Genomic DNA, 20833 nt, shown 5'->3' with positions numbered 1-20833 from the left:
TTGTCTAGTGTGTTTGGCAGTTGTTTAGTGTGATTGGCAGTTGCCTAGTGTTTTTGGCAGTTGTCTAGTGTGTGTGGCAGTTGACTAGTGTGTTTGGCATTTTTCTATTGTGTGTGGCAGTTGTCTAGTGTGTGTGGCAGTTGCCTAGTGTGTGTGGCAGTTGCCTAGTGTGTTTGGCAGTTGTCTAGTGTGTTTGGCAGGTGTCTTATGTGTTTGGCAGTTGTCTACTATGTGTGGCAGTTGTCTAGTGTGTTTGGCAGTTGTCTAGTGTGTGAGTGTCAGTTGTATAGTGTGTGTGGCAGTTGTCTAGTGTGTGTGGCAGTTGTCTAGTGTGTTTGGCAATTGTCTAGTGTTTGTCGCAGTTGTCTAGTGTGTTTGGCAGTTGGCTAGTGTGTTTGGCAGTTGTCTAGTGTGTTCGGCAGCTGTCTAGTGTGTTTGGCAGTTGTCTAGTGTGTTTGGTAGTTGGCTAGTGTGTTTGGCAGTTGTCTAGTGTGTGTGGCAGTTGGCTAGTGTGTTTGGCAGTTGTCTAGTGTGTGTGTGAGTTGGCTAGTGTGTTCAACAGTTGTCTAGTGTGTTTGGCAGTTGTCTAGTGTTTGTGGCAGTTGGCTATTGTGTTTGGCAGTTGTCTAGTGTGTGTGGCAGTTGGCTAGTGTGTTTGGCAGTTGTCTAGTGTGTGTGTGAGTTGGCTAGTGTGTTCAACAGTTGTCTAGTGTGTTTGGCAGTTGTCTAGTGTGTGTGGCAGTTGGCTAGTGTGTTTGGCAGTTGTCTAGTGTGTGTGGGAGTTGGCTAGTATCTTTGGCAGTTGTCTAGTGTGTGTGGCAGTTGGCTAGTGTGTTTGGCAGTTGTCTAGTGTGTTTTGCAGTTGTCTAGTGTGTTTGCCAGTTGTCTAGTGTGTTTGGCAGTTGTCTAGTGTGTGTGGCAGTTGGCTAGTGTGTTTGGCAGTTGTCTAGTGTGTTTAGCAGTTATCTAGTGTGTTTGGCAGTTGATTACTGTGTGTGGCAGTTGTCTAGTGTGTGTGTCAGTTGTCTACTGTGTTTGGCAGTTGTCTACTGTGTTTGGCAGTTGTCTTATGTGTTTGGCAGTTGTCTAGTGTGTGTGTCAGTTGTCTAATGTGTTTGGCAGTTGTTTAGTGTGATTGGCAGTTGCCTAGTGTGTTTGGCAGTTGTCTAGTGTGTGTGGCAGTTGACTAGTGTGTTTGGCAGTTTTCTATTGTGTGTGGCAGTTGTCTAGTGTGTGTGGCAGTTGCCTAGTGTGTGTGGCAGTTGCCTAGTGTGTGTGTCAGTTGTCTAGTGTGTGTGGCAGTTGGCTAGTGTGTTTGGCAGTTGTCTAGTGTGTGTGTGAGTTGGCTAGTGTGTTCAACAGTTGTCTAGTGTGTTTGGCAGTTGTCTAGTGTTTGTGGCAGTTGGCTATTGTGTTTGGCAGTTGTCTAGTGTGTGTGGCAGTTGGCTAGTGTGTTTGGCAGTTGTCTAGTGTGTGTGTGAGTTGGCTAGTGTGTTCAACAGTTGTCTAGTGTGTTTGGCAGTTGTCTAGTGTGTGTGGCAGTTGGCTAGTGTGTTTGGCAGTTGTCTAGTGTGTGTGGGAGTTGGCTAGTATCTTTGGCAGTTGTCTAGTGTGTGTGGCAGTTGGCTAGTGTGTTTGGCAGTTGTCTAGTGTGTTTTGCAGTTGTCTAGTGTGTTTGCCAGTTGTCTAGTGTGTTTGGCAGTTGTCTAGTGTGTGTGGCAGTTGGCTAGTGTGTTTGGCAGTTGTCTAGTGTGTTTAGCAGTTATCTAGTGTGTTTGGCAGTTGATTACTGTGTGTGGCAGTTGTCTAGTGTGTGTGTCAGTTGTCTACTGTGTTTGGCAGTTGTCTACTGTGTTTGGCAGTTGTCTTATGTGTTTGGCAGTTGTCTAGTGTGTGTGTCAGTTGTCTAATGTGTTTGGCAGTTGTTTAGTGTGATTGGCAGTTGCCTAGTGTGTTTGGCAGTTGTCTAGTGTGTGTGGCAGTTGACTAGTGTGTTTGGCAGTTTTCTATTGTGTGTGGCAGTTGTCTAGTGTGTGTGGCAGTTGCCTAGTGTGTGTGGCAGTTGCCTAGTGTGTGTGTCAGTTGTCTAGTGTGTTTGGCAGTTGTCTACTGTCTTTGGCAGTTGTCTTATGTGTTTGGCCGTTGTCTAGTGTGTGTGTCAGTTGTCTAGTGTGTTTGGCAGTTGTTTAGTGTGATTGGCAGTTGCCTAGTGTTTTTGGCAGTTGTCTAGTGTGTGTGGCAGTTGACTAGTGTGTTTGGCATTTTTCTATTGTGTGTGGCAGTTGTCTAGTGTGTGTGGCAGTTGCCTAGTGTGTGTGGCAGTTGCCTAGTGTGTTTGGCAGTTGTCTAGTGTGTTTGGCAGGTGTCTTATGTGTTTGGCAGTTGTCTACTATGTGTGGCAGTTGTCTAGTGTGTTTGGCAGTTGTCTAGTGTGTGAGTGTCAGTTGTATAGTGTGTGTGGCAGTTGTCTAGTGTGTGTGGCAGTTGTCTAGTGTGTTTGGCAATTGTCTAGTGTTTGTCGCAGTTGTCTAGTGTGTTTGGCAGTTGGCTAGTGTGTTTGGCAGTTGTCTAGTGTGTTCGGCAGCTGTCTAGTGTGTTTGGCAGTTGTCTAGTGTGTGTGGTATTTGTCTACTATGTTTGGCAGTTGACTAGTGTGTTTGGCAGTTGTCTAGTGTGTGTGGCAGTTGTCTAGTGTGGTTGGCAGTTGTCTGATGTGTTTGGCAGTTGTCTAGTGTGTGTGTCAGTTGTCTAGTGTGTTTGGCAGTTGTCTAGTGTGTTTGGCAGTTGTCTGATGTGTTTGGCATTTGTCTAGAGTGTGTGTCAGTTGTCTAGTGTGTTTGTCAGTTGTCTAGTGTGTTTGGCAGTTGTCTAGTGTGTTTGTCAGTTGTCTAGTGTGTTTAGCAGTTGTTTAGTGTGTTTGGCAGTTGTTTAGTGTGTTTGGCACTTGTCTAGTGTGTTTGGCAGTTGTCTAGTGTGTGAAACAGTTGTCTAGTGTGTTTGGCAGTTGTCTAGTGTGTGTGTCAGTTGTCTACTGTGTTTGGCAGTTGTCTACTGTGTTTGGCAGTTGTCTTATGTGTTTTGCAGTTGTCTAGTGTGTTTGCCAGTTGTGTAGTGTATTTGGCAGTTGTCTAGTGTGCGTGGCAGATGTCTACTGTGTTTGGCAGTTGTCTAGTGTGTTTGGCAGTTGTATAGTGTATTTGGCAGTTGTCTAGTGTGTGTGGCAGTTGACTAGTGTGTTTGGCAGTTGTTTAGTGTGTTTGGCACTTGTCTAGTGTGTTTGGCAGTTGTCTAGTGTGTGAAGCAGTTGTCTAGTGTGTTCGGCAGTTGTCTAGTGTGTGTGTCAGTTGTCTACTGTGTTTGGCAGTTGTCTACTGTGTTTGGCAGTTGTCTTATGTGTTTGGCAGTTGTCTAGTGTGTGTGTCAGTTGTCTAGTGTGTTTGGCAGTTGTTTGGTGTGATTGGCAGTTGCCTAGTGTGTTTGGCAGTTGTCTAGTGTGTGTTGCAGTTGACTAGTGTGTTTGGCAGTTTTCTATTGTGTGTGGCAGTTGTCTAGTGTGTGTGGCAGTTTCCTAGTGTGTGTGGCAGTTGCCTAGTGTGTTTGGCAGTTGTCTAGTGTGTTTGGCAGTTGTCTTATGTGTTTGGCAGTTGTCTACTATGTGTGGCAGTTGTCTAGTGTGTTTGGCAGTTGTCTAGTGTGTGAGTGTCAGTTGTCTAGTGTGTGTGGCAATTGTCTAGTGTGTGTGGCAGTTGTCTAGTGTGTTTGGCAGTTGTCTAGTGTGTATCGCAGTTGTCTAGTGTGTTTGGCAGTTGGCTAGTGTGTTTGGCAGTTGTCTAGTGTGTTCGGCAGCTGTCTAGTGTGTGTCGCAGTTGTCTAGTGTGTTTGGTAGTTGGCTAGTGTGTTTGGCAGTTGTCTAGTGTGTGTGGCAGTTGGCTAGTGTGTTTGGCAGTTGTCTAGTGTGTGTGTGAGTTGGCTAGTGTGTTCAACAGTTGTCTAGTGTGTTTGGCAGTTGTCTAGTGTGTGTGGGAGTTGGCTAGTATCTTTGGCAGTTGTCTAGTGTGTGTGGCAGTTGGCTAGTGTGTTTGGCAGTTGTCTAGTGTGTTTGGCAGTTGTCTAGTTTGTGTGGCAGTTGTCTAGTGTTTTTGGCAGTTGTGTAGTGGGTTTGGCAGGGTTGTAGTTTGTTTGGCAGTTGTCTAGTGTGTTTTGCAGTTGTCTAGTGTGTTTGGCAGTTGTGTAGTGTATTTGGCAGTTGTCTAGTGTGTTTTGCAGTTGTCTAGTGTGTTTGGCAGTTGTATAGTGTATTTGGCAGTTGTCTAGTGTGTGTGACAGTTGACTAGTGTGTTTGGCAGTTGTTTAGTGTGTTTGGCACTTGTCTAGTGTGTTTGGCAGTTGTCTAGTGTGTGAAGCAGTTGTCTAGTGTGTTTGGCAGTTGTCTAGTGTGTGTGGCAGTTGTCTAGTGTGTGTGGCAGTTGTCTAGTGTGTGTGGCATTGGTCTAGTGTGTTTGGCAGTTGTCTAGTGTGTTTGGCAGTTGTCTAGTGTGTGTGTCAGTTGTCTAGTGTGTGTGTCAGTTGTCTACTGTGTTTGGCAGTTGTCTACTGTGTTTGGCAGTTGTCTTATGTGTTTGGCAGTTGTCTAGTGTGTGTGTCAGTTGTCTACTGTGTTTGGCAGTTGTTTGGTGTGATTGGCAGTTGCCTAGTGTGTTTGGCAGTTGTCTAGTGTGTGTGGCAGTTGACTAGTGTGTTTGGCAGTTTTCTATTGTGTGTGGCAGTTGTCTAGTGTGTGTGGCAGTTGCCTAGTGTGTGTGGCAGTTGCCTAGTGTGTTTGGCAGTTGTCTAGTGTGTTTGGCAGTTGTCTTATGTGTTTGGCAGTTGTCTACTATGTGTGGCAGTTGTCTAGTGTGTTTGGCAGTTGTCTAGTGTGTGAGTGTCAGTTTTCTAGTGTGTGTGGCAATTGTTTAGTGTGTGTGGCAGTTGTCTAGTGTGTTTGGCAGTTGTCTAGTGTGTATCGCAGTTGTCTAGCGTGTTTGGCAGTTGGCTAGTGTGTTTGGCAGTTGTCTAGTGTGTTCGGCAGCTGTCTAGTGTGTGTCGCAGTTGTCTAGTGTGTTTGGTAGTTGGCTAGTGTGTTTGGCAGTTGTCTAGTGTGTGTGGCAGTTGGCTAGTGTGTTTGGCAGTTGTCTAGTGTGTGTGTGAGTTGGCTAGTGTGTTCAACAGTTGTCTAGTGTGTTTGGCAGTTGTCTAGTGTTTGTGGCAGTTGGCTATTGTGTTTGGCAGTTGTCTAGTGTGTGTGGCAGTTGGCTAGTGTGTTTGGCAGTTGTCTAGTGTGTGTGTGAGTTGGCTAGTGTGTTCAACAGTTGTCTAGTGTGTTTGGCAGTTGTCTAGTGTGTGTGGCAGTTGGCTAGTGTGTTTGGCAGTTGTCTAGTGTGTGTGGGAGTTGGCTAGTATCTTTGGCAGTTGTCTAGTGTGTGTGGCAGTTGGCTAGTGTGTTTGGCAGTTGTCTAGTGTGTTTTGCAGTTGTCTAGTGTGTTTGCCAGTTGTCTAGTGTGTTTGGCAGTTGTCTAGTGTGTGTGGCAGTTGGCTAGTGTGTTTGGCAGTTGTCTAGTGTGTTTAGCAGTTATCTAGTGTGTTTGGCAGTTGATTACTGTGTGTGGCAGTTGTCTAGTGTGTGTGTCAGTTGTCTACTGTGTTTGGCAGTTGTCTACTGTGTTTGGCAGTTGTCTTATGTGTTTGGCAGTTGTCTAGTGTGTGTGTCAGTTGTCTAATGTGTTTGGCAGTTGTTTAGTGTGATTGGCAGTTGCCTAGTGTGTTTGGCAGTTGTCTAGTGTGTGTGGCAGTTGACTAGTGTGTTTGGCAGTTTTCTATTGTGTGTGGCAGTTGTCTAGTGTGTGTGGCAGTTGCCTAGTGTGTGTGGCAGTTGCCTAGTGTGTGTGTCAGTTGTCTAGTGTGTTTGGCAGTTGTCTACTGTCTTTGGCAGTTGTCTTATGTGTTTGGCCGTTGTCTAGTGTGTGTGTCAGTTGTCTAGTGTAATTGGCAGTTGTTTAGTGTGATTGGCAGTTGCCTAGTGTTTTTGGCAGTTGTCTAGTGTGTGTGGCAGTTGTCTAGTGTGTATCGCAGTTGTCTAGCGTGTTTGGCAGTTGGCTAGTGTGTTTGGCAGTTGTCTAGTGTGTTCGGCAGCTGTCTAGTGTGTGTCGCAGTTGTCTAGTGTGTTTGGTAGTTGGCTAGTGTGTTTGGCAGTTGTCTAGTGTGTGTGGCAGTTGGCTAGTGTGTTTGGCAGTTGTCTAGTGTGTGTGTGAGTTGGCTAGTGTGTTCAACAGTTGTCTAGTGTGTGTGGCAGTTGTCTAGTGTGTGTGTCAGTTGTCTAGTGTGTGTGTCAGTTGTCTACTGTGTTTGGCAGTTGTCTACTGTGTTTGGCAGTTGTCTTATGTGTTTGGCAGTTGTCTAGTGTGTGTGTCAGTTGTCTACTGTGTTTGGCAGTTGTTTGGTGTGATTGGCAGTTGCCTAGTGTGTTTGGCAGTTGTCTAGTGTGTGTGGCAGTTGACTAGTGTGTTTGGCAGTTTTCTATTGTGTGTGGCAGTTGTCTAGTGTGTGTGGCAGTTGCCTAGTGTGTGTGGCAGTTGCCTAGTGTGTTTGGCAGTTGTCTAGTGTGTATCGCAGTTGTCTAGCGTGTTTGGCAGTTGGCTAGTGTGTTTGGCAGTTGTCTAGTGTGTTCGGCAGCTGTCTAGTGTGTGTCGCAGTTGTCTAGTGTGTTTGGTAGTTGGCTAGTGTGTTTGGCAGTTGTCTAGTGTGTGTGGCAGTTGGCTAGTGTGTTTGACAGTTGTCTAGTGTGTGTGTGAGTTGGCTAGTGTGTTCAACAGTTGTCTAGTGTGTGTGGCAGTTGTCTAGTGTGTGTGGCAGTTGTCTAGTGTGTGTGGCATTGGTCTAGTGTGTTTGGCAGTTGTCTAGTGTGTTTGGCAGTTGTCTAGTGTGTGTGTCAGTTGTCTAGTGTGTGTGTCAGTTGTCTACTGTGTTTGGCAGTTGTCTACTGTGTTTGGCAGTTGTCTTATGTGTTTGGCAGTTGTCTAGTGTGTGTGTCAGTTGTCTACTGTGTTTGGCAGTTGTTTGGTGTGATTGGCAGTTGCCTAGTGTGTTTGGCAGTTGTCTAGTGTGTGTGGCAGTTGACTAGTGTGTTTGGCAGTTTTCTATTGTGTGTGGCAGTTGTCTAGTGTGTGTGGCAGTTGCCTAGTGTGTGTGGCAGTTGCCTAGTGTGTTTGGCAGTTGTCTAGTGTGTTTGGCAGTTGTCTTATGTGTTTGGCAGTTGTCTACTATGTGTGGCAGTTGTCTAGTGTGTTTGGCAGTTGTCTAGTGTGTGAGTGTCAGTTTTCTAGTGTGTGTGGCAATTGTTTAGTGTGTGTGGCAGTTGTCTAGTGTGTTTGGCAGTTGTCTAGTGTGTATCGCAGTTGTCTAGCGTGTTTGGCAGTTGGCTAGTGTGTTTGGCAGTTGTCTAGTGTGTTCGGCAGCTGTCTAGTGTGTGTCGCAGTTGTCTAGTGTGTTTGGTAGTTGGCTAGTGTGTTTGGCAGTTGTCTAGTGTGTGTGGCAGTTGGCTAGTGTGTTTGGCAGTTGTCTAGTGTGTGTGTGAGTTGGCTAGTGTGTTCAACAGTTGTCTAGTGTGTTTGGCAGTTGTCTAGTGTGTGTGGCAGTTGGCTAGTGTGTTTGGCAGTTGTCTAGTGTGTGTGTCAGTTGTCTACTGTGTTTGGCAGTTGTTTGGTGTGATTGGCAGTTGCCTAGTGTGTTTGGCAGTTGTCTAGTGTGTGTGGCAGTTGACTAGTGTGTTTGGCAGTTTTCTATTGTGTGTGGCAGTTGTCTAGTGTGTGTGGCAGTTGCCTAGTGTGTGTGGCAGTTGCCTAGTGTGTTTGGCAGTTGTCTAGTGTGTTTGGCAGTTGTCTTATGTGTTTGGCAGTTGTCTACTATGTGTGGCAGTTGTCTAGTGTGTTTGGCAGTTGTCTAGTGTGTGAGTGTCAGTTTTCTAGTGTGTGTGGCAATTGTTTAGTGTGTGTGGCAGTTGTCTAGTGTGTTTGGCAGTTGTCTAGTGTGTATCGCAGTTGTCTAGCGTGTTTGGCAGTTGGCTAGTGTGTTTGGCAGTTGTCTAGTGTGTTCGGCAGCTGTCTAGTGTGTGTCGCAGTTGTCTAGTGTGTTTGGTAGTTGGCTAGTGTGTTTGGCAGTTGTCTAGTGTGTGTGGCAGTTGGCTAGTGTGTTTGGCAGTTGTCTAGTGTGTGTGTGAGTTGGCTAGTGTGTTCTACAGTTGTCTAGTGTGTTTGGCAGTTGTCTAGTGTTTTTGGCAGTTGGCTATTGTGTTTGGCAGTTGTCTAGTGTGTGTGGCAGTTGGCTAGTGTGTTTGGCAGTTGTCTAGTGTGTGTGTGAGTTGGCTAGTGTGTTCAACAGTTGTCTAGTGTGTTTGGCAGTTGTCTAGTGTGTGTGGCAGTTGGCTAGTGTGTTTGGCAGTTGTCTAGTGTGTGTGGGAGTTGGCTAGTATCTTTGGCAGTTGTCTAGTGTGTGTGGCAGTTGGCTAGTGTGTTTGGCAGTTGTCTAGTGTGTTTTGCAGTTGTCTAGTGTGTTTGCCAGTTGTCTAGTGTGTTTGGCAGTTGTCTAGTGTGTGTGGCAGTTGGCTAGTGTGTTTGGCAGTTGTCTAGTGTGTTTAGCAGTTATCTAGTGTGTTTGGCAGTTGATTACTGTGTGTGGCAGTTGTCTAGTGTGTGTGTCAGTTGTCTACTGTGTTTGGCAGTTGTCTACTGTGTTTGGCAGTTGTCTTATGTGTTTGGCAGTTGTCTAGTGTGTGTGTCAGTTGTCTAATGTGTTTGGCAGTTGTTTAGTGTGATTGGCAGTTGCCTAGTGTGTTTGGCAGTTGTCTAGTGTGTGTGGCAGTTGACTAGTGTGTTTGGCAGTTTTCTATTGTGTGTGGCAGTTGTCTAGTGTGTGTGGCAGTTGCCTAGTGTGTGTGGCAGTTGCCTAGTGTGTGTGTCAGTTGTCTAGTGTGTTTGGCAGTTGTCTACTGTCTTTGGCAGTTGTCTTATGTGTTTGGCCGTTGTCTAGTGTGTGTGTCAGTTGTCTAGTGTAATTGGCAGTTGTTTAGTGTGATTGGCAGTTGCCTAGTGTTTTTGGCAGTTGTCTAGTGTGTGTGGCAGTTGTCTAGTGTGTATCGCAGTTGTCTAGCGTGTTTGGCAGTTGGCTAGTGTGTTTGGCAGTTGTCTAGTGTGTTCGGCAGCTGTCTAGTGTGTGTCGCAGTTGTCTAGTGTGTTTGGTAGTTGGCTAGTGTGTTTGGCAGTTGTCTAGTGTGTGTGGCAGTTGGCTAGTGTGTTTGGCAGTTGTCTAGTGTGTGTGTGAGTTGGCTAGTGTGTTCAACAGTTGTCTAGTGTGTGTGGCAGTTGTCTAGTGTGTGTGTCAGTTGTCTAGTGTGTGTGTCAGTTGTCTACTGTGTTTGGCAGTTGTCTACTGTGTTTGGCAGTTGTCTTATGTGTTTGGCAGTTGTCTAGTGTGTGTGTCAGTTGTCTACTGTGTTTGGCAGTTGTTTGGTGTGATTGGCAGTTGCCTAGTGTGTTTGGCAGTTGTCTAGTGTGTGTGGCAGTTGACTAGTGTGTTTGGCAGTTTTCTATTGTGTGTGGCAGTTGTCTAGTGTGTGTGGCAGTTGCCTAGTGTGTGTGGCAGTTGCCTAGTGTGTTTGGCAGTTGTCTAGTGTGTATCGCAGTTGTCTAGCGTGTTTGGCAGTTGGCTAGTGTGTTTGGCAGTTGTCTAGTGTGTTCGGCAGCTGTCTAGTGTGTGTCGCAGTTGTCTAGTGTGTTTGGTAGTTGGCTAGTGTGTTTGGCAGTTGTCTAGTGTGTGTGGCAGTTGGCTAGTGTGTTTGGCAGTTGTCTAGTGTGTGTGTGAGTTGGCTAGTGTGTTCAACAGTTGTCTAGTGTGTGTGGCAGTTGTCTAGTGTGTGTGGCAGTTGTCTAGTGTGTGTGGCATTGGTCTAGTGTGTTTGGCAGTTGTCTAGTGTGTTTGGCAGTTGTCTAGTGTGTGTGTCAGTTGTCTAGTGTGTTTGGCAGTTGTCTAGTGTGTATCGCAGTTGTCTAGCGTGTTTGGCAGTTGGCTAGTGTGTTTGGCAGTTGTCTAGTGTGTTCGGCAGCTGTCTAGTGTGTGTCGCAGTTGTCTAGTGTGTTTGGTAGTTGGCTAGTGTGTTTGGCAGTTGTCTAGTGTGTGTGGCAGTTGGCTAGTGTGTTTGGCAGTTGTCTAGTGTGTGTGTGAGTTGGCTAGTGTGTTCTACAGTTGTCTAGTGTGTTTGGCAGTTGTCTAGTGTTTGTGGCAGTTGGCTATTGTGTTTGGCAGTTGTCTAGTGTGTGTGGCAGTTGGCTAGTGTGTTTGGCAGTTGTCTAGTGTGTGTGTGAGTTGGCTAGTGTGTTCAACAGTTGTCTAGTGTGTTTGGCAGTTGTCTAGTGTGTGTGGCAGTTGGCTAGTGTGTTTGGCAGTTGTCTAGTGTGTGTGGGAGTTGGCTAGTATCTTTGGCAGTTGTCTAGTGTGTGTGGCAGTTGGCTAGTGTGTTTGGCAGTTGTCTAGTGTGTTTTGCAGTTGTCTAGTGTGTTTGCCAGTTGTCTAGTGTGTTTGGCAGTTGTCTAGTGTGTGTGGCAGTTGGCTAGTGTGTTTGGCAGTTGTCTAGTGTGTTTAGCAGTTATCTAGTGTGTTTGGCAGTTGATTACTGTGTGTGGCAGTTGTCTAGTGTGTGTGTCAGTTGTCTACTGTGTTTGGCAGTTGTCTACTGTGTTTGGCAGTTGTCTTATGTGTTTGGCAGTTGTCTAGTGTGTGTGTCAGTTGTCTAATGTGTTTGGCAGTTGTTTAGTGTGATTGGCAGTTGCCTAGTGTGTTTGGCAGTTGTCTAGTGTGTGTGGCAGTTGACTAGTGTGTTTGGCAGTTTTCTATTGTGTGTGGCAGTTGTCTAGTGTGTGTGGCAGTTGCCTAGTGTGTGTGGCAGTTGCCTAGTGTGTGTGTCAGTTGTCTAGTGTGTTTGGCAGTTGTCTACTGTCTTTGGCAGTTGTCTTATGTGTTTGGCCGTTGTCTAGTGTGTGTGTCAGTTGTCTAGTGTAATTGGCAGTTGTTTAGTGTGATTGGCAGTTGCCTAGTGTTTTTGGCAGTTGTCTAGTGTGTGTGGCAGTTGTCTAGTGTGTATCGCAGTTGTCTAGCGTGTTTGGCAGTTGGCTAGTGTGTTTGGCAGTTGTCTAGTGTGTTCGGCAGCTGTCTAGTGTGTGTCGCAGTTGTCTAGTGTGTTTGGTAGTTGGCTAGTGTGTTTGGCAGTTGTCTAGTGTGTGTGGCAGTTGGCTAGTGTGTTTGGCAGTTGTCTAGTGTGTGTGTGAGTTGGCTAGTGTGTTCAACAGTTGTCTAGTGTGTGTGGCAGTTGTCTAGTGTGTGTGTCAGTTGTCTAGTGTGTGTGTCAGTTGTCTACTGTGTTTGGCAGTTGTCTACTGTGTTTGGCAGTTGTCTTATGTGTTTGGCAGTTGTCTAGTGTGTGTGTCAGTTGTCTACTGTGTTTGGCAGTTGTTTGGTGTGATTGGCAGTTGCCTAGTGTGTTTGGCAGTTGTCTAGTGTGTGTGGCAGTTGACTAGTGTGTTTGGCAGTTTTCTATTGTGTGTGGCAGTTGTCTAGTGTGTGTGGCAGTTGCCTAGTGTGTGTGGCAGTTGCCTAGTGTGTTTGGCAGTTGTCTAGTGTGTATCGCAGTTGTCTAGCGTGTTTGGCAGTTGGCTAGTGTGTTTGGCAGTTGTCTAGTGTGTTCGGCAGCTGTCTAGTGTGTGTCGCAGTTGTCTAGTGTGTTTGGTAGTTGGCTAGTGTGTTTGGCAGTTGTCTAGTGTGTGTGGCAGTTGGCTAGTGTGTTTGGCAGTTGTCTAGTGTGTGTGTGAGTTGGCTAGTGTGTTCAACAGTTGTCTAGTGTGTGTGGCAGTTGTCTAGTGTGTGTGGCAGTTGTCTAGTGTGTGTGGCATTGGTCTAGTGTGTTTGGCAGTTGTCTAGTGTGTTTGGCAGTTGTCTAGTGTGTGTGTCAGTTGTCTAGTGTGTGTGTCAGTTGTCTACTGTGTTTGGCAGTTGTCTACTGTGTTTGGCAGTTGTCTTATGTGTTTGGCAGTTGTCTAGTGTGTGTGTCAGTTGTCTACTGTGTTTGGCAGTTGTTTGGTGTGATTGGCAGTTGCCTAGTGTGTTTGGCAGTTGTCTAGTGTGTGTGGCAGTTGACTAGTGTGTTTGGCAGTTTTCTATTGTGTGTGGCAGTTGTCTAGTGTGTGTGGCAGTTGCCTAGTGTGTGTGGCAGTTGCCTAGTGTGTTTGGCAGTTGTCTAGTGTGTTTGGCAGTTGTCTTATGTGTTTGGCAGTTGTCTACTATGTGTGGCAGTTGTCTAGTGTGTTTGGCAGTTGTCTAGTGTGTGAGTGTCAGTTTTCTAGTGTGTGTGGCAATTGTTTAGTGTGTGTGGCAGTTGTCTAGTGTGTTTGGCAGTTGTCTAGTGTGTATCGCAGTTGTCTAGCGTGTTTGGCAGTTGGCTAGTGTGTTTGGCAGTTGTCTAGTGTGTTCGGCAGCTGTCTAGTGTGTGTCGCAGTTGTCTAGTGTGTTTGGTAGTTGGCTAGTGTGTTTGGCAGTTGTCTAGTGTGTGTGGCAGTTGGCTAGTGTGTTTGGCAGTTGTCTAGTGTGTGTGTGAGTTGGCTAGTGTGTTCAACAGTTGTCTAGTGTGTTTGGCAGTTGTCTAGTGTGTGTGGCAGTTGGCTAGTGTGTTTGGCAGTTGTCTAGTGTGTGTGTCAGTTGTCTACTGTGTTTGGCAGTTGTTTGGTGTGATTGGCAGTTGCCTAGTGTGTTTGGCAGTTGTCTAGTGTGTGTGGCAGTTGACTAGTGTGTTTGGCAGTTTTCTATTGTGTGTGGCAGTTGTCTAGTGTGTGTGGCAGTTGCCTAGTGTGTGTGGCAGTTGCCTAGTGTGTTTGGCAGTTGTCTAGTGTGTTTGGCAGTTGTCTTATGTGTTTGGCAGTTGTCTACTATGTGTGGCAGTTGTCTAGTGTGTTTGGCAGTTGTCTAGTGTGTATCGCAGTTGTCTAGCGTGTTTGGCAGTTGGCTAGTGTGTTTGGCAGTTGTCTAGTGTGTTCGGCAGCTGTCTAGTGTGTGTCGCAGTTGTCTAGTGTGTTTGGTAGTTGGCTAGTGTGTTTGGCAGTTGTCTAGTGTGTGTGGCAGTTGGCTAGTGTGTTTGGCAGTTGTCTAGTGTGTGTGTGAGTTGGCTAGTGTGTTCTACAGTTGTCTAGTGTGTTTGGCAGTTGTCTAGTGTTTGTGGCAGTTGGCTATTGTGTTTGGCAGTTGTCTAGTGTGTGTGGCAGTTGGCTAGTGTGTTTGGCAGTTGTCTAGTGTGTGTGTGAGTTGGCTAGTGTGTTCAACAGTTGTCTAGTGTGTTTGGCAGTTGTCTAGTGTGTGTGGCAGTTGGCTAGTGTGTTTGGCAGTTGTCTAGTGTGTGTGGGAGTTGGCTAGTATCTTTGGCAGTTGTCTAGTGTGTGTGGCAGTTGGCTAGTGTGTTTGGCAGTTGTCTAGTGTGTTTTGCAGTTGTCTAGTGTGTTTGCCAGTTGTCTAGTGTGTTTGGCAGTTGTCTAGTGTGTGTGGCAGTTGGCTAGTGTGTTTGGCAGTTGTCTAGTGTGTTTAGCAGTTATCTAGTGTGTTTGGCAGTTGATTACTGTGTGTGGCAGTTGTCTAGTGTGTGTGTCAGTTGTCTACTGTGTTTGGCAGTTGTCTACTGTGTTTGGCAGTTGTCTTATGTGTTTGGCAGTTGTCTAGTGTGTGTGTCAGTTGTCTAATGTGTTTGGCAGTTGTTTAGTGTGATTGGCAGTTGCCTAGTGTGTTTGGCAGTTGTCTAGTGTGTGTGGCAGTTGACTAGTGTGTTTGGCAGTTTTCTATTGTGTGTGGCAGTTGTCTAGTGTGTGTGGCAGTTGCCTAGTGTGTGTGGCAGTTGCCTAGTGTGTGTGTCAGTTGTCTAGTGTGTTTGGCAGTTGTCTACTGTCTTTGGCAGTTGTCTTATGTGTTTGGCCGTTGTCTAGTGTGTGTGTCAGTTGTCTAGTGTAATTGGCAGTTGTTTAGTGTGATTGGCAGTTGCCTAGTGTTTTTGGCAGTTGTCTAGTGTGTGTGGCAGTTGTCTAGTGTGTATCGCAGTTGTCTAGCGTGTTTGGCAGTTGGCTAGTGTGTTTGGCAGTTGTCTAGTGTGTTCGGCAGCTGTCTAGTGTGTGTCGCAGTTGTCTAGTGTGTTTGGTAGTTGGCTAGTGTGTTTGGCAGTTGTCTAGTGTGTGTGGCAGTTGGCTAGTGTGTTTGGCAGTTGTCTAGTGTGTGTGTGAGTTGGCTAGTGTGTTCAACAGTTGTCTAGTGTGTGTGGCAGTTGTCTAGTGTGTGTGTCAGTTGTCTAGTGTGTGTGTCAGTTGTCTACTGTGTTTGGCAGTTGTCTACTGTGTTTGGCAGTTGTCTTATGTGTTTGGCAGTTGTCTAGTGTGTGTGTCAGTTGTCTACTGTGTTTGGCAGTTGTTTGGTGTGATTGGCAGTTGCCTAGTGTGTTTGGCAGTTGTCTAGTGTGTGTGTGAGTTGGCTAGTGTGTTTGGCAGTTTTCTATTGTGTGTGGCAGTTGTCTAGTGTGTGTGGCAGTTGCCTAGTGTGTGTGGCAGTTGCCTAGTGTGTTTGGCAGTTGTCTAGTGTGTATCGCAGTTGTCTAGCGTGTTTGGCAGTTGGCTAGTGTGTTTGGCAGTTGTCTAGTGTGTTCGGCAGCTGTCTAGTGTGTGTCGCAGTTGTCTAGTGTGTTTGGTAGTTGGCTAGTGTGTTTGGCAGTTGTCTAGTGTGTGTGGCAGTTGGCTAGTGTGTTTGGCAGTTGTCTAGTGTGTGTGTGAGTTGGCTAGTGTGTTCAACAGTTGTCTAGTGTGTGTGGCAGTTGTCTAGTGTGTGTGGCAGTTGTCTAGTGTGTGTGGCATTGGTCTAGTGTGTTTGGCAGTTGTCTAGTGTGTTTGGCAGTTGTCTAGTGTGTGTGTCAGTTGTCTAGTGTGTTTGGCAGTTGTCTAGTGTGTATCGCAGTTGTCTAGCGTGTTTGGCAGTTGGCTAGTGTGTTTGGCAGTTGTCTAGTGTGTTCGGCAGCTGTCTAGTGTGTGTCGCAGTTGTCTAGTGTGTTTGGTAGTTGGCTAGTGTGTTTGGCAGTTGTCTAGTGTGTGTGGCAGTTGGCTAGTGTGTTTGGCAGTTGTCTAGTGTGTGTGTGAGTTGGCTAGTGTGTTCTACAGTTGTCTAGTGTGTTTGGCAGTTGTCTAGTGTTTGTGGCAGTTGGCTATTGTGTTTGGCAGTTGTCTAGTGTGTGTGGCAGTTGGCTAGTGTGTTTGGCAGTTGTCTAGTGTGTGTGTGAGTTGGCTAGTGTGTTCAACAGTTGTCTAGTGTGTTTGGCAGTTGTCTAGTGTGTGTGGCAGTTGGCTAGTGTGTTTGGCAGTTGTCTAGTGTGTGTGGGAGTTGGCTAGTATCTTTGGCAGTTGTCTAGTGTGTGTGGCAGTTGGCTAGTGTGTTTGGCAGTTGTCTAGTGTGTTTTGCAGTTGTCTAGTGTGTTTGCCAGTTGTCTAGTGTGTTTGGCAGTTGTCTAGTGTGTGTGGCAGTTGGCTAGTGTGTTTGGCAGTTGTCTAGTGTGTTTAGCAGTTATCTAGTGTGTTTGGCAGTTGATTACTGTGTGTGGCAGTTGTCTAGTGTGTGTGTCAGTTGTCTACTGTGTTTGGCAGTTGTCTACTGTGTTTGGCAGTTGTCTTATGTGTTTTGCAGTTGTCTAGTGTGTGTGTCAGTTGTCTAATGTGTTTGGCAGTTGTTTAGTGTGATTGGCAGTTGCCTAGTGTGTTTGGCAGTTGTCTAGTGTGTGTGGCAGTTGACTAGTGTGTTTGGCAGTTTTCTATTGTGTGTGGCAGTTGTCTAGTGTGTGTGGCAGTTGCCTAGTGTGTGTGGCAGTTGCCTAGTGTGTGTGTCAGTTGTCTAGTGTGTTTGGCAGTTGTCTACTGTCTTTGGCAGTTGTCTTATGTGTTTGGCCGTTGTCTAGTGTGTGTGTCAGTTGTCTAGTGTAATTGGCAGTTGTTTAGTGTGATTGGCAGTTGCCTAGTGTTTTTGGCAGTTGTCTAGTGTGTGTGGCAGTTGTCTAGTGTGTATCGCAGTTGTCTAGCGTGTTTGGCAGTTGGCTAGTGTGTTTGGCAGTTGTCTAGTGTGTTCGGCAGCTGTCTAGTGTGTGTCGCAGTTGTCTAGTGTGTTTGGTAGTTGGCTAGTGTGTTTGGCAGTTGTCTAGTGTGTGTGGCAGTTGGCTAGTGTGTTTGGCAGTTGTCTAGTGTGTGTGTGAGTTGGCTAGTGTGTTCAACAGTTGTCTAGTGTGTGTGGCAGTTGTCTAGTGTGTGTGTCAGTTGTCTAGTGTGTGTGTCAGTTGTCTACTGTGTTTGGCAGTTGTCTACTGTGTTTGGCAGTTGTCTTATGTGTTTGGCAGTTGTCTAGTGTGTGTGTCAGTTGTCTACTGTGTTTGGCAGTTGTTTGGTGTGATTGGCAGTTGCCTAGTGTGTTTGGCAGTTGTCTAGTGTGTGTGGCAGTTGACTAGTGTGTTTGGCAGTTTTCTATTGTGTGTGGCAGTTGTCTAGTGTGTGTGGCAGTTGCCTAGTGTGTGTGGCAGTTGCCTAGTGTGTTTGGCAGTTGTCTAGTGTGTATCGCAGTTGTCTAGCGTGTTTGGCAGTTGGCTAGTGTGTTTGGCAGTTGTCTAGTGTGTTCGGCAGCTGTCTAGTGTGTGTCGCAGTTGTCTAGTGTGTTTGGTAGTTGGCTAGTGTGTTTGGCAGTTGTCTAGTGTGTGTGGCAGTTGGCTAGTGTGTTTGGCAGTTGTCTAGTGTGTGTGTGAGTTGGCTAGTGTGTTCAACAGTTGTCTAGTGTGTGTGGCAGTTGTCTAGTGTGTGTGGCAGTTGTCTAGTGTGTGTGGCATTGGTCTAGTGTGTTTGGCAGTTGTCTAGTGTGTTTGGCAGTTGTCTAGTGTGTGTGTCAGTTGTCTAGTGTGTGTGTCAGTTGTCTACTGTGTTTGGCAGTTGTCTACTGTGTTTGGCAGTTGTCTTATGTGTTTGGCAGTTGTCTAGTGTGTGTGTCAGTTGTCTACTGTGTTTGGCAGTTGTTTGGTGTGATTGGCAGTTGCCTAGTGTGTTTGGCAGTTGTCTAGTGTGTGTGGCAGTTGACTAGTGTGTTTGGCAGTTTTCTATTGTGTGTGGCAGTTGTCTAGTGTGTGTGGCAGTTGCCTAGTGTGTGTGGCAGTTGCCTAGTGTGTTTGGCAGTTGTCTAGTGTGTTTGGCAGTTGTCTTATGTGTTTGGCAGTTGTCTACTATGTGTGGCAGTTGTCTAGTGTGTTTGGCAGTTGTCTAGTGTGTGAGTGTCAGTTTTCTAGTGTGTGTGGCAATTGTTTAGTGTGTGTGGCAGTTGTCTAGTGTGTTTGGCAGTTGTCTAGTGTGTATCGCAGTTGTCTAGCGTGTTTGGCAGTTGGCTAGTGTGTTTGGCAGTTGTCTAGTGTGTTCGGCAGCTGTCTAGTGTGTGTCGCAGTTGTCTAGTGTGTTTGGTAGTTGGCTAGTGTGTTTGGCAGTTGTCTAGTGTGTGTGGCAGTTGGCTAGTGTGTTTGGCAGTTGTCTAGTGTGTGTGTGAGTTGGCTAGTGTGTTCAACAGTTGTCTAGTGTGTTTGGCAGTTGTCTAGTGTGTGTGGCAGTTGGCTAGTGTGTTTGGCAGTTGTCTAGTGTGTGTGGCAGTTGGCTAGTGTGTTTGGCAGTTGTCTAGTGTGTTTTGCAGTTGTCTAGTGTGTTTGCCAGTTGTCTAGTGTGTTTGGCAGTTGTCTAGTGTGTGTGGCAGTTGGCTAGTGTGTTTGGCAGTTGTCTAGTGTGTTTAGCAGTTATCTAGTGTGTTTGGCAGTTGATTACTGTGTGTGGCAGTTGTCTAGTGTGTGTGTCAGTTGTCTACTGTGTTTGGCAGTTGTCTACTGTGTTTGGCAGTTGTCTTATGTGTTTGGCAGTTGTCTAGTGTGTGTGTCAGTTGTCTAATGTGTTTGGCAGTTGTTTAGTGTGATTGGCAGTTGCCTAGTGTGTTTGGCAGTTGTCTAGTGTGTGTGGCAGTTGACTAGTGTGTTTGGCAGTTTTCTATTGTGTGTGGCAGTTGTCTAGTGTGTGTGGCAGTTGCCTAGTGTGTGTGGCAGTTGCCTAGTGTGTGTGTCAGTTGTCTAGTGTGTTTGGCAGTTGTCTACTGTCTTTGGCAGTTGTCTTATGTGTTTGGCCGTTGTCTAGTGTGTGTGTCAGTTGTCTAGTGTGTTTGGCAGTTGTTTAGTGTGATTGGCAGTTGCCTAGTGTTTTTGGCAGTTGTCTAGTGTGTGTGGCAGTTGACTAGTGTGTTTGGCATTTTTCTATTGTGTGTGGCAGTTGTCTAGTGTGTGTGGCAGTTGCCTAGTGTGTGTGGCAGTTGCCTACTGTGTTTGGCAGTTGTCTAGTGTGTTTGGCAGGTGTCTTATGTGTTTGGCAGTTGTCTACTATGTGTGGCAGTTGTCTAGTGTGTTTGGCAGTTGTCTAGTGTGTGAGTGTCAGTTGTATAGTGTGTGTGGCAGTTGTCTAGTGTGTGTGGCAGTTGTCTAGTGTGTTTGGCAATTGTCTAGTGTTTGTCGCAGTTGACTAGTGTGTTTGGCAGTTGGCTAGTGTGTTTGGCAGTTGTCTAGTGTGTTCGGCAGCTGTCTAGTGTGTTTGGCAGTTGTCTAGTGTGTGTGGTATTTGTCTACTATGTTTGGCAGTTGACTAGTGTGTTTGGCAGTTGTCTAGTGTGTGTGGCAGTTGTCTAGTGTGGTTGGCAGTTGTCTGATGTGTTTGGCAGTTGTCTAGTGTGTGTGTCAGTTGTCTAGTGTGTTTGGCAGTTGTCTAGTGTGTTTGGCAGTTGTCTGATGTGTTTGGCATTTGTCTAGAGTGTGTGTCAGGTGTCTAGTGTGTTTGTCAGTTGTCTAGTGTGTTTGGCAGTTGTCTAGTGTGTTTGTCAGTTGTCTAGTGTGTTTAGCAGTTGTTTAGTGTGTTTGGCAGTTGTCTAGTGTGTGGGTGTCAGTTGTCTAGTGTTTGTGTCAGTTGTCTAGAGTGTGTGGCAGTTGAATAGTGTGTTTGGCAGTTGTCTAGTGTGTTTGGCAGTTGACTAGTGTGTGTAGTAGCTGTCTACCATGTGTGGCAGTTGTCTAGCTTGTGTGGCAGTTGTCTAATGTGTTTGTCAGTTTTCTAGTGTGTTTGTCAGTTGTCTAGTGTGTTTGGCAGTTGATTACTGTGTGTGTCAGTTGTCTAGTGTGTATGGCAGTTGTTTAGTGTGATTGGCAGTTGCCTAGTGTGTTTGGCAGTTGTCTAGTGTGTGTGGCAGTTGACTAGTGTGTTTGGCATTTTTCTATTGTGTGTGGCAGTTGTCTAGTGTGTGTGGCAGTTGCCTAGTGTGTGTGGCAGTTGCCTAGTGTGTTTGGCAGTTGTCTAGTGTGTTTGGCAGGTGTCTTATGTGTTTGGCAGTTGTCTACTATGTGTGGCAGTTGTCTAGTGTGTTTGGCAGTTGTCTAGTGTGTGAGTGTCAGTTGTATAGTGTGTGTGGCAGTTGTCTAGTGTGTGTGGCAGTTGTCTAGTGTGTTTGGCAATTGTCTAGTGTTTATCGCAGTTGTCTAGTGTGTTTGGCAGTTGGCTAGTGTGTTTGGCAGTTGTCTAGTGTGTTCGGCAGCTGTCTAGTGTGTTTGGCAGTTGTCTAGTGTGTGTGGTATTTGTCTACTATGTTTGGCAGTTCACTAGTGTGTTTGGCAGTTGTCTAGTGTGTGTGTCAGTTTTCTAGTGTGTTTGGCAGTTGTCTACTGTGTTTGGCAGTTGTCTTATGTGTTTGGCAGTTGTCTAGTGTGTGTGTCAGTTGTCTAGTGTGTTTGGCAGTTGTTTAGTGTGATTGGCAGTTGCCTAGTGTGTTTGGTAGTTGTCTAGTGTGTGTGGCAGTTGACTAGTGTGTTTGGCAGTTTTCTATTGTGTGTGGCAGTTGTCTAGTGTGTCTGGCAGTTGCCTAGTGTGTGTGGCAGTTGCCTAGTGTGTTTGGCAGTTGTCTAGTGTGTTTGGCAGTTGTCTTATGTGTTTGGCAGTTGTCTACTATGTGAGGCAGTTGTCTAGTGTGTTTGGCAGTTGTCTAGTGTGTGAGTGTCAGTTGTCTAGTGTGTGTGGCAATTGTCTAGTGTGTGTGGCAGTTGTCTAGTGTGTTTGGCAGTTGTCTAGTGTGTATCGCAGTTGTCTAGTGTGTTTGGCAGTTGGCTAGTGTGTTTGGCAGTTGTCTAGTGTGTTCGGCAGCTGTCTAGTGTGTGTCGCAGTTGTCTAGTGTGTTTGGTAGTTGGCTAGTGTGTTTGGCAGTTGTCTAGTGTGTGTGGCAGTTGGCTAGTGTGTTTGGTAGTTGGCTAGTGTGTTTGGCAGTTGTCTAGTGTGTGTGGCAGTTGGCTAGTGTGTTTGGCAGTTGTCTAGTGTGTGTGTTTGAGTTGGCTAGTGTGTTCAACAGTTGTCTAGTGTGTTTGGCAGTTGTCTAGTGTTTGTGGCAGTTGGCTAGTGTGTTTGGCAGTTGTGTAGTGTGTGTGGCAGTTGGCTAGTGTGTTTGGCAGTTGTCTAGTGTGTGTGTGAGTTGGCTAGTGTGTTCAACAGTTGTCTAGTGTGTTTGGCAGTTGTCTAGTGTGTGTGGCAGTTGGCTAGTGTGTTTGGCAGTTGTCTAGTGTGTGTGGGAGTTGGCTAGTATCTTTGGCAGTTGTCTAGTGTGTGTGGCAGTTGGCTAGTGTGTTTGGCAGTTGTCTAGTGTGTTTTGCAGTTGTCTA

The sequence above is a fragment of the Coregonus lavaretus genome (assembly GCF_964263955.1).
Source record: "Coregonus lavaretus genome assembly, contig: HAP1_SCAFFOLD_240, whole genome shotgun sequence".
Classification (NCBI taxonomy): Eukaryota; Metazoa; Chordata; class Actinopteri; order Salmoniformes; family Salmonidae; genus Coregonus; species Coregonus lavaretus.
The sequence above is the reverse complement of the archived record's forward strand: the minus strand, read 5'-3'. Positions refer to the sequence as shown.